The 12,147-nt window shown below is 45.7% G+C and overlaps 1 protein-coding gene across 9 annotated transcripts in view; it reads left to right on the top strand.

Moving 5' to 3' along the window:
• Positions 1–12,147, top strand: part of LOC148108096 (focal adhesion kinase 1-like) — a 100,291-nt gene that overhangs the window by 9,838 nt on the left and 78,306 nt on the right. For all 9 annotated transcript variants that reach the window (XR_015721179.1, XR_015721182.1, XR_015721184.1 and 6 more), the window contains one exon: positions 6,650–6,779. The gene's annotated coding sequence lies outside the window, so the exon portion shown is untranslated. Of the gene's footprint in view, positions 1–6,649; positions 6,780–12,147 lie in introns of those variants that run through there.

Here is a 12,147-nt window from a genome sequence, read left to right as displayed (position 1 = left end):
GTATGCAGGTGTGGCTAGTGGCTACCACCTCGGACAGTGCAGAGATGGGACATTTTCATCGTCATGGAGCGTTCTCTTACACAGTGCTGGCCGGACTCTTGACTTTTTCCAAAGTCCGCCTAGAGCAGGCACAGCTAGACAGAGGATTGAGCCTCTTTGACAGGCGTATCATGGAGCCTGTCTCTAAGGTGGTGTGGGTTCTCAGACCGGTATAGGTGGGATCATGGGAGGCTGTGGTGCACTGAGTAGAAAACCACTAAGTACTGATATTTAATTTACAAATACCTGCCTAGTGCTTCCTTAGGGTGTCTGTTTCTTTCTTTTTTCTTTAATTTACAAAAAGTAGCAGTAATTTGAAAATTATCAAAATTAAATAGCGAGTCAAAAATTAAATTTTACCCTTAGCTAAAGTCTCAGGTATTAGTAATCAAAGATGTCTAGGTATCGTAGTTTGTGTAGAGACGCAGGTCTTTTTAGTAGAAAGAGCATCTTAACTAGGAAACAGGAGGTTGAGGTACAAATACTGGTGCGTTGCCTTTAGTCACGTGACTTCTGATACTGTCTATATAAACTCTAGTATCTGTGATCTTTGAAGCTCTGCGTGCAGTTACTATGTGGGATGGTGTACACATGTAAAGTGCCAGGACAGTTGACCCCTGAACAGTGCGGGCCGCCGGACCCTTCCCCATAGTTGAGAATCGGCAGTTAGCACATATTTTGTATGTGTATCATATACTGTATTATAAAAAGGTAAGTTAGAGAAAAGAGGATGTTGAGAAAATTATGAGAAACTACATTTACTATGCGGCATGTATCAAAAAAAATCTGTGTATACGTGGACCCAGTTGTTCAGGAGTGAACAGTATTAAATACCTGTCTTGTGCCTGGTGTAGTGTCAGCCCCCGGGGGCACAGACAGGAGGGGAGTGAGGCAGTCAGCGTGCAGTGTGATGCCTACAGTGATAGTGCCAGAGCAGAGTGCTCTGAGGACCTGGAGGGCATGTCCCCGTCATGGTCACGCTCAGAGGTCAGCAAACTTTCTCTGTTAAAGGTCAGATAGTAAACATTTCAGGCTTTGTAGGCCACATAGGGCCTGTCACATAGCTGCCTTTTTTTTTTTTTAAACAACCTTTAAAAGGGTAAAAACATTGATTAGCCCAGAACCATACAGAAACTGGCTGTGGACCAGATGCCGTGACCTCTGCAGGTCTGGCTGTCTGCAGGGATCTGTAGAAAGAGAGTGGAAGGTGGGAAGCAGGCAGGGCCTCGTGGAGGACATGCCCGCTCTAAAGGTGCAGAGGCGGGAGAGGCTGGGGTCTGTGAGACTGGATGTTTTTACTAGTGTTTAGGAGTACAGAAAGGGTTGGGTCGAGAAGGAGGTAGGGTTGATACTATTGACAAGATCAGAGCAGCGTGTGGTTGATTCTGACGGGAGCAGATTCCTATGACAAGCGGGTGGTTAACTAGTACAAGGGTCGGTCAAGGAGGTGTTGCAGTCATGCGCTTCAGAAGGGAGAGGAGCCAAGCCTTTGTCATTAAGGGAATGGCTGCCCGGTGTCTGTCGCCCAGCTAGTAAAGTGATGGGCAAAGTTCAGATGGTCCAATCTAACAGCCTGTGTCCTTTTAATTCTACAATTACGTTGTACACACAAGTGAAGAAGGCCTTAATTAAGGGCGTGACTGAGGAACTGGAGAGAGGGTGATTTGAAGCCTGTTTCTCAGCCAGTCTCCAGGCTCTGACCTGGGAAATGAAGAGCCAGGGCTGAGAGAGGGGGTGTCCAGAGCAATTCCAGGATGGCTCCCAGATTTCTCCCTTGGTGAAAAGTCCATGAAGATCTTTTTGTTTTTAAGTGCTTACTGATCAGACTGTTTGTTGCTTAAGGAGGAAATGCTGTCTCCTAGGTCCATGAACCCCAGAAGCGGTACGCAGAATTGTGTGTATGCACATGAGCTGTTTTCCTGGGGTAGGATGCTTGGGCTTTCATCCCATTATCAAAAGTGAGCCCAGCCCAAGGCGGGGGCACTCCTTGTTATTGGACTGTGGATGTCTGACACTCTGCCCGGGTGTGAGGCTGTAAGGGAAAGCTAAGCATCCAAATCACAGGACTGTTACTTTAAGTGTCATACATCCCAGACCGCTACATAAAACACAGGCACATGAAGCTGTCACCTGAGCCCAACTGTACCAACCGAGGTCTACCAGCCAGCAGTGCAGATGTCTCCCCTGGCCTCCGAGAGACAAAATAAGGCCCGGTTTTTGTACATAGAAGGCCAGCCAGGAGAGTTTGGGACTCTCGTTGGCATGGATGTTTCAACATGCTGTTGTACATGAGATGAAGCTAAAGTTTATAAACTATTAGGAATATCTTAACAGTCCCATGGCTATGAGAGATGGACCAGTGTCACTTTTAGTTGGCTGTGTTAGTTCCAAAAAGGAGTGTAGTTTTTCTGTCCGCTCAGAAGTGCGTTGATAGTTAATAGTTGTAAGACAGTACCTAACTTGTCCTGTTACAGTTAGCTCTTCCGTGAACAGATGCAGGAGGAACTGGGCAGCTGGTGGTTTATGTTCGCACCAGGCAGATGAATGTGGTGTCCTGGAGTCTAAACTGGATTGGTTCGTGTTTGACATTAGCGTTATATGTAATTTAGGAATTACAGACTCTGGATTATAGCAGTCCGTGCAGAGATTTGCTGTTTTTGGTGATATATGGCTGCCCTATAGAAGTTGAGGCTTAGAGGGGAGCGTTTGGAAATGGGTTTATGTCTGAGAAAGTTTCCCTTTTCCTGTTGACAGGACTGTGACCTCCATTAAGGGCCAAGTGTCATGAATGGCAAAGATCTAAGAAATGATGGAATTCAGTGATGGTGTAGACGTTAGAAGTGAAAAACCCTGGGGCGCCTGGGTGGCACAGTCGTTAAGCGTCTGCCTTCGGCTCAGGGCGTGATCCCAGCGTTATGGGATCGAGCCCCACATCAGGCTCCTCCGCTGGGAGCCTGCTTCTTCCTCTCTCACTCCTCTGCTGTGTTCCCTCTCTCGCTGGCTCTCTCTCTGTCAAATAAATAAATAAATAATCTTTAAAAAAAAAAAAAAAGAAAAACCCTAGGCTGTTCAAAATATCACCCTTAAGATTTCAGGCTGGGGATAATTGTGATTCCAGTGTAGGTAAAAAGTTTGGCGTCTCCTTGGCTGTGTCATGGCAAAAAAAAGCTTTGCTTTTTGCTTTGGGAAAAATACATTATTTGTGTCCTAAGGAATTGACTTGATAAAAGAGGTAGCAGGAGTAACTTAGTTTAAATGCAAGTTGTCTACATATGAATTAATTTTTGTCGGGTGACGGTTGATGATTTGGTTGGTGAAGAGTTGATGTTTGATTTTCGTCTTTGAGTCTGCCCTTTCAACTATTTCATTGGAAATTCTAAACTTTTCCACTGGGTGTTTGCCTCCTTTATTTTTATTGTTTTAGGTAGTCTAGGATTTTAGAGGTTGATCTAAATTTAGGGATCAACTGGTCCGGGGCTCCCACTTTAGAGATGAAGAAATAACAGGGTAAGGCTCCTTGGGTAAATGGCTCCTTGATACTGACAGAGGAGAACTCTCAAGATTCTCTCAGCTGTCTTGACCTTTAGCTCACGGGTGATCTTTTTAGTAGATGAGAAGGGTATGAAGACAGCTTCTAAAACTCAGGTTTCCTATTAACTGTCAGGAGATTGAAAAAAATGGATGTAATTGAAAAATGGGTGAGAAATGGACACCGTTGAATCCGTTGTTCACACTGTATCCAAGTAACTTGTGGTTTGCATTCAGTCATTTATTTCTACATTGTCTTGGATATTTGAGGAATGACAAAACAAATCTCACACGTGTATATAGTCTAAGTTTTAGAAGACTAATAATGCCAGTTGTTCTCACTTCTCTACCAGATTTAGAGCATTGTCCTGAGTCACTCTTGACTCTTGAGCATCTTGTCCTGATGGGGATTCATTAAAAAGAAGACAGTCCTGGGGTGCCTAGCTGGCCCAGTGGGTGGAGCATGTGGTTCTTAATCTTGGGGTTGTGAGTTTGAGCCCCACGTTGTGTGTAGAGATTATATAAGTGAGTAAGTAAGTAAGTAACTTAAAAAAAAAAAAAAGACGGTCACTGCCTCAGGAAGCTTTTGGGTACGTCAGTGGTCCTGAAAGTAGTGTATGTAAGAATCATCAAGGAGAGTATATGAGAGATGCAGGCAGGGGGGCCTGGTGCCTTAGTCAGTTAAGCGTCCTACTCTTGTTTTGGGCTTAGGTCATGATCTCAGGGTCATAAGATCCAGCCCTGTGTCAGGCTCTGTGCTCAGTGTGGAGTCTCCTTTCCTGCCCCACCGCCTCGTGATCTGGCTTTTTCTTTCTCAAAAAAAATTTTTTTTTAATGCAAATGCCTGGTATTATCCCACAGAGATGTTGGATGATCATTGCTGATGTGGAAGCCTGTCACCTGCATTTTATTTATTTTTTATTTTATTTTATTTTATTTGTTTTTTAAAGATTTTATTTATTTATTCGACAGAGACAGAGACAGCCAGTGAGAGAGGGAACACAAGCAGGGGGAGTGGGAGAGGAAGTAGCAGACTCCCAGCGGAGGAGCCTGATGTGGGGCTTGATCCCATAATGCCGGGATCACGCCCTGAGCAGAAGGCAGACGCTTAACCGCTGTGCCACCCAGGCGCCCCTGTCACCTGCATTTTAAACTAGCATCTCCTCGTGCTGAAAGAACACTGCTGTAGTGTTGCTGTAAGGACGTTGTAAATCATCAGGACCTAGAGTTTGGGAGGCCCCCAAGACTACCTGCAGGTTCCGTGGTTCACTAGAAGGACTTAGAGAACTGCGAGAAGCCATTATCCTCATGGTTATGGTTTATTACAGGGCAAGGATGCGGACAGAAGTCAGTGAAGGAAAGGCACACCGGGCGAAGTCCAGGGAAGACCAAGCATGAGCTTCTAGTTGTCCTCTCGCAGTGCAGGTGTGCTGACTTCTCCCAGCACCGATGCTGCCAACCAGGGAAGCTCACCTGAGCCTTGGTGTCCAGGATATGTATTGGGGGTTGTCCCATAGGCACTGCCTACATGGCTGAGTTTAGTCTCCAATCCCTCTGGAGATCAAACTGGTGTCGTGTGTGGCGCAAGGCTCCACCAGAAATCAAATTGTTAGCATGGACTGTCTGGTGTGGCCGAAGGCCCCCAGCTAAACAAAGACCGCCTTATCAGGCAGGGGATTCCAAAGGCTCAGAGGTGACTTCCCAGGAGCTGGGCAATGGCCAAATCTTCCCTGGGGCAAGCTTAATCCTTTCCTGCATACAGCCTAGAAAGTAAATTGTTATTCCTGTCATTACTAGGGAGTTCAAGAAATTACTGCTTTTGGGGCGCCTGGGTAGCGCAGTCCTTAAGCGTCTGCCTCCGGCTCAGGGTGTGATCCCGGCGTTCCGGGGTTGAGTCCCACATCGGGCTCCTCCGCTGGGAGCCTGCTTCTTCCTCTCCCACTCGCCTGCTGTGTTCTCTCTGTCACATAAATAAATAAAATCTTCCAAAAAAAAAGAAAAGAAATTACTGCTTGTAGGTAGAAGATACATTGCAACCACATGTAGTGTAATTTGCCACAAAACTAAAATACCAGAATTTCTGCACCCAAGTGAAGATGTCTCCAGAAGTGTGTCATACTTGACACCTGTCGTAATGTTTTCATCAAGAATTTGAGTAAAGATCAGGAGTTAATGCTGGGAGACCGTTCATTTTTAGAATCAGGATTTGAAAATACTTCGACAGGTTGTAATGAAGTGCTAAAATCAACAAGGTAAAATTTATAAGGAATAAAGGTAAAATGACAGACTTAAGTTAAAAAGAAAAAAACAGCTGAGAAGTTAAAGATATGTGGTATGTGCCTTAGCTGTACCTGGGTTCAGAAGATCTGGGGAAGATGACTGAAACGGATCGGCAGGCTTCTTTGTGAAGGGGCAGATGGTAGATATTTTAGGTTTTGCAGACTAAGAGGCAAAATGAAGGATATTATGTAAGTACTTACATAACAGGAGAGAACACTAATATCTATAAAATTTTTATTGACAGAATTTCAAATAATAATTGAGTATGTATATATATTATAATACAGGTCTAATAAGAATGGAATTTTTTTTCGGGGGAGGGTTGGATAACATGTTTTGTAATTGGAGCTCACAGGTAGTGTTCCGTATCATCACAACCAATGACAGATGTTCAGTCTCGGGGCTGATCGTCACGGAAGGTTACAGATGTCATCTCTGACAGTGTCCGCATACTCGTAGGTGCTCTTGCACACTGATACCAGTTCGGGAGCATATCATTTCAGTTTAGTGTATTCATCGTTTGGCAGACATCGATAGAATTCCACTAGATTCTTTTTGATGTTTGCCTTTCCGCACGTCATTACAGCGCAGATTCCTCTCTCCGATGGATGGTCTGATGGAAGTGCCTCAGTTGCTCGGTGAAGTGGGTTTGAGATACGTGAATTTTCATTGTACTTGCATTGAGGTTTGAGAAATGCCGCTGGAACTGTAGTTTGAGCTCAAAACACATCTGCTACACGTTTGTGTGGGGACACAAATCCACTTCTCTCTTTAACTTTTAATTTTTTTCATTTTTAATTAGCCTCTATGCCCAGCGTGGGGCGTGAACTCCACCCTGAGGTCAGGAGTTGCACGCTCCTCCGAGTGAGTCAGCAGGCGCTGCTCTAACTTGTGGCGGCGGGGGAGCCGTGTGGCCGCGTCGGACGTTGCTTGTGAGTAAGATGCTTGCAGCCACTGAAATGCCGTCACTGCCCGAAGTCCCTCATATGAGCGCTGCTGTGCCTTGTCAATTTAGGCTGAGCTCATGAAGAAATGTTAACACGTAGGAGCAAAAGCAAATTTCCGAAGCAATTGAGTGTTTGGTAATAGTGATGAGTAAAGGGGGGGGTCTTTTTCAAATAGATTTCAGTCTTGGCTCTGCGGTTGAAAAGTCACAACAGAGCCTTGCACAAACCATTGAACTGCAGTGTGGTAGGACAAGTCAGGCTATTTTCATGAGGTTGCCGTTGGTGCTACTGGCTCAGTAACACATGATGGGTTCGAATACTTTCCACAAAGCTCCTGCTCATGAATGATAGACTGAATAACCATAGTTTAAATGCTTTAAGCAACTTATATTTTCATCATTGTAAATTTTCCAGCTAACCCTTTTTCTGCTCTGCAGATATTTTTACTGTCATCAGTTATAATGTGTCTTAGCAGATTCTACTCCAGGTTGTATTAAATCAGGGTTTTCTTAATATCTTTAAAAGTGTTCTCACCAGCAGTTCCACACTGACTGCCCTCAGAGGCCCCTTCTTCAGTCCCATTGACCCCTTGAACAAACAGCCTAGCAGTGTGGGGAACACCTGTTGGCTCAGTCCTTCGCCTCGTTCCTTCACTGACTCTCTGTTGTCATCCATGTAAGATGAGGGACCATTTAGGGTTTGGAGCAGAGAAGCGATGCCGTCTGATCCAGGCTTGGAATCGGTCTGCCGTGGTGAGCGTGTGTGCTAGGGTGGCAGGGCTGGGAGCGGGGAGGCCTGTTCCGGAGTGCTGTAGTCATTTCGGTGAGGGATGGTGGCTCCGGTCACGATGGTGTTGGTGAGCATGATGGCGAGGGGACAGCGTCTGGGCCTCTTTTGTGGGAAGAACCAACATTACTTGCTGACAAGACTGGATGGGGAATGTGGGAGGAAGACAGGCGGCAGGGATGACGTCCGTTGTTTCTCGCCTCAGCAGCTGGAAGGCGGACGTTGTCGTGAACGGAGAAGGCTGTGTGTGGGAAGGTTTGTGGAGGGGGCGGGCCAGTCAGCACCTGGGCTTGGAGGTGTCGGACGTTTCACTGAGTTCTCTTCGGTGATGCTCCACTTCCCCAAGGGGCCTACAAGCAGGCCCGGCAGAGAGTACACCTGCCAGGGTTTGGTCAGGAAAACCCGGGCCATTCTCGACAATTAGTCGTACGGGGAATTAGAATCCATCCCTACCGCTGGGAGGGCTGGCAGAGTTGAAGAGAATGATGTTTCTCTTCATTTTGCCCACGTTGCCTCTTATTAGCGTTCACTGCCCGCCGCCCTGAGCTGTAGCGGGAAGGGGTTTTGGGAGAAGTAGCTCTGCCGTCTTGGTGATGCGCAGGAGCAGGCCGCGGTGGGGCTGCGGTGCAGAGTGAACAGCGGTCAGTGCAGCGCAAGGCCAGGCAGTCGGGCTGAGCTGGAGGGACAAGTTTTAGCTTTGTTAGCATAGAAGCAGCATTTGAATGAGCTTGCCTGGGAGGTAAGCATAGCTGAGAGGAGAAAGGACAGAGCCCTGGGCGACTCTGGAAGGAGGGAGCCATCGGTGGGGTAAGAAGAAAATCACGAGAACATGAGTGGGAGATCAGCTCTTGTCAGTTGTCGAAAGGACGAGCCCTGGGCTCTAATGATTGGATTGAGCAGTGCAGAGGTCGTCGGTAGTCTTAGAGGGAGAAGTTCGTGGAGTGGTGGGGGCCAGAGCCAGTGGGTTTAAGAGAGAAAAGGAAAAGAAGAATTTGCGATATCGAGTATGTTGTGTGTATGCTTGTTTGTGGAATTATTTGTACAGTAGTTGTTTTAAAGTCCCTCTGGGCTGATTGTCATATTTGTTCCCTTCTTGATATTGGCTTGTGTTGATTTTCTCCTCCCACGGGAATTGACGCTTTTCTGGTTCTTCCTATGCTGAATAAGTTTGGGGTGTGCCCTCCCCATTTAGGATATCATGCAAGGAGACTTTCCATTGTATTGAAATCTGCTCATTTTGGTCGTGGTTTAAATCCAGTCTTGCTTCCTAATCCCCCTGCTCCAGTTTACTTTTCAGAGTGGTCAGAGAGCTTCTGCAGTTACTCTTTCCAGCCTTCCTAGTTGCTCTTTCTAGGAGAGGCAGGAGGGAATGTGCTTCGTCTTCTTTACCTAGATCTGGGACCCTTCGCTTTGCAAACTGCTTCCATTTGCCCAGGTAGTGATCTCCAGTTCCACCGAGGCCAGTGATGCCCGCACGACTGTGTCTCTTGATCACTTACCACTCCCAGGCCTTGCAGGAGATTTCCTGCTAAGTACTGCACGCATTTGGTTCATGGGTCCTTCCTTTGGTGCCTCTCTCAGGTAGACAGAATGACCCTTAGGTATACCTTAGTAGCCCATTCGTTCATTTGTGTACAATTGAAGCGTTGTCTTGTCTTGAATATGTTAACTGTGCCTATTAATTAATTTGAGTAGAATAGTGTTTCTTTCGTATTTTTAATGAGCTTTTGCGCAGTGGAATTTTCTATGGATATCATTTACAGTGTAGAACAGAATGGTGGTTAAGAGGATGGGTGTTGGATAGGTCTTGCTTTGAACCTCAGATTCAATTCTTATTCCCTGCATGTTGACCAGGTTCCTTAAGCTCTAAATCTGTTTTCTTATCTGTTAAGTGGAGATTATCATAACTCTTTGACAAATGTGACAGAACATAGTTCTTAGTACATGGCTAGTTAGGGAAGGATCAGCCTGAGGTTCAGCAAATACAGTTCCCAGTGATGTAGTTATTTCTGTTGTGGGGATTTAAAAGCTAATCTTATTCCCTGATGAGTTTGACCAGCGTATCTAAGAAGTGCAAGCAGTTGGTATTCACCGTGTACTCTGCATGTAGAACGGGCGATTTATTGTTGTTGTTGTTGTTCCTAATGCCGGTTTTTCAGCAATTAGTAATATTGCCTCTTCATTTCCCTAATGTATTCACATCATCAGTAGCTTACTACCGGTTGGACCGCAGACCCTGTACCATGCGCTGGCACACAGATGAATGGGATGCAGTGACCTATGACCTATGAGCTGCTCCACTGTCTAGTATTAGAATGTGTTTGACTAGAAAATTATTTTGAAGCGTAAAGAAGCTTTTGTTTGCCCAGATAACTTTCATAATCATGTTTGCATTCTTTATACATTTTTGGTTTTTCAGAAAGTTTCTTCTGACCTGTGTTCTTCAGAGTACAGGTTACTACGGCTTGCCTGAGTGCAGAAACCTTTGGTACACTGAGCTTAGAGGAAGGGACACCTGTGTGAAGTGGTTGTATATTTTGGACATTAGAGACCTTCACAGATAATTTAAATGGTTAGAATGTTGTGCATTGAGAAACAGTGGTTTTGGGCTTTATTTGGCAGTTAGCATCAAGCGGACCATTTCCTGCCAGGGGCTCAGCCTGCATGGTTAATTCAAGCCAGAGATCTTCTAATATGGCAGTGTGTCATGTTGACTGTTACTCAGCTTCAGAAAGAATCTTTCTGTCATGTTTGCTTTGGAAAGCCCAAATCATGTCCATTGTTTTAACAGTAATAAGATCTGGGTAACTTGGGAAGCCAGAATAGCATCATGATTCTAAGGTAAGCTGGTGTTTGAGTGCCTGATCTCTCTCTCCCTTGTCTGCTGTGTGACCTTGGAAAATGTCTTAAGTTTTTTTGGACTTTGTTTTCTCACATGCAAAATGGAACAAGAGTAGTAATCAGTTAGGGCTGTGAGGATTCCAGAGCTGGTGCTTGTAAAGCACTTGGGAGAGACTGCTATGACATCACACCCTCCGCAGATGGCAGGTTGTCACTGTTGTCCGGGTGAGTGAGAGGCAGGTGTCAGGGACTGTCCAGGTTGGACTGTGCACTGAAACGAGACCATTAGAAGCAAAGTGATCGTGTGGAGTATGTTACCTGTTCAGGAAGCATAGATTCAGAGTGTGTTGTGACTGGTGGGAAATTCTCATTTGCATGTTAGGGGGAAGAGAGTTCAGAGTAGCCTGAGGACCCCGTGTACGTATAAATGTCCCCACTTATGCCAGAAACGTAGACAGTGTCCATCTTACAAATACCTTCAAGGAGCTGGCAATTTATTTCATTGTATAATGAGCCAAGTTTAATTTTTCTTTGTCTGGAGCAAAATAATTTAAGCATTTTAATTATAGGATTGGGGAAATACCTAGTTTTCTGCCCTAGTTGAACTAGTTCAAATTGTTATGCTTGTATTTTAGTAGTTCCATGCTGGACGTGGCCCTAAGCTGCCCGCAGTTCAAATGGTAGACATCCAGCAGGTCCAGTGTTGATAAATGCGGTGTTGCTATCTGCTTGAATTCTCCTTAAAATAGAAACTAGAGTGAGGAGCAATTATAAGGCCCTCAAAGCCAGTGTATACGCTCATTTATTCATCATTAGGTCATTCACGCATCAAGTGCATGTGTTCTGATCGTGTGTTTTAGGTGTTCGGTCCAGTGCGCGCTGTTGGTTATAGAGTGGCGAACAGAAACCAGACATGGGGACTAACTGGGCTGTCTTGTGTTTGCGGTTAGTAAGGAGAATAAAGCCAGTTCCAGCGGACTCGCAAGATTTCCCTGAATGACATTTTCAGGTTTATACTCCTAACAGACAAGAGGCAATAAACAAACAAACAAACAAACAACGATAGTAGAAAAAGAGGGCTTTTAAAGAGCAAATGGTACTCACCTGCTGCAGGCACTGGGGCTTTTTGACCTTCACTTTGGTTTTATTTAATAGTGCTTTAAATATTTGTCTGGGATGGCGGTGCTGAGGCTGCGGAACTTAGGCTGTCATTGTCCCCAGAATCTTGCTGTTTGGGTGGAGGAAGACACTGACAGGCCAGATTTAACATCCGCTCTAGTTTGTTGCACGGGAAGCTCCACCACCGCAGAGTCCTGCGTCTCTCTCGTCTATTGCCTTGTGTCCTGGGGCCGTGCATGGCATTTGTCAGCCACTCCACAGATACTGGTGTCATGTGAAGGCGTGCTGAGGGGGACAGGAGAGAGGTGTCTCACCTGGGGGAAGGGCACGGCTCCCACCGCACATGTGTCCAGGTCATCCCAGGGATGAAGGTCCAGGTGGAGGAGGTGTCGAGGAGGGCACAGGTTGTTCTGTACACCGAAAATGGCTTAATGTTGCTGCTTTGTAGGATTCACGGGAGATAGCATGACAGTCAGACTGCGCTTGATCATTCAGGGACCGACAGGTCATATCAAGGAGTTGGGATTTCCTCTTCTTCAAAAGGAGTAATTCTAAAGTGTGTCCTGATACCCAAGCCGGCACTCTTTTCATATTACACAATGCATAC

This window comes from Ursus americanus, chromosome 22 (genome assembly GCF_024610735.1).
Source record: "Ursus americanus isolate L20-20 chromosome 22, mUrsAme1.1.p, whole genome shotgun sequence".
In the NCBI taxonomy this organism is placed as follows: domain Eukaryota; kingdom Metazoa; phylum Chordata; class Mammalia; order Carnivora; family Ursidae; genus Ursus; species Ursus americanus.
Note: the sequence above shows the minus strand (reverse complement) of the source record. Positions and strands in the feature narration are given on the sequence as shown.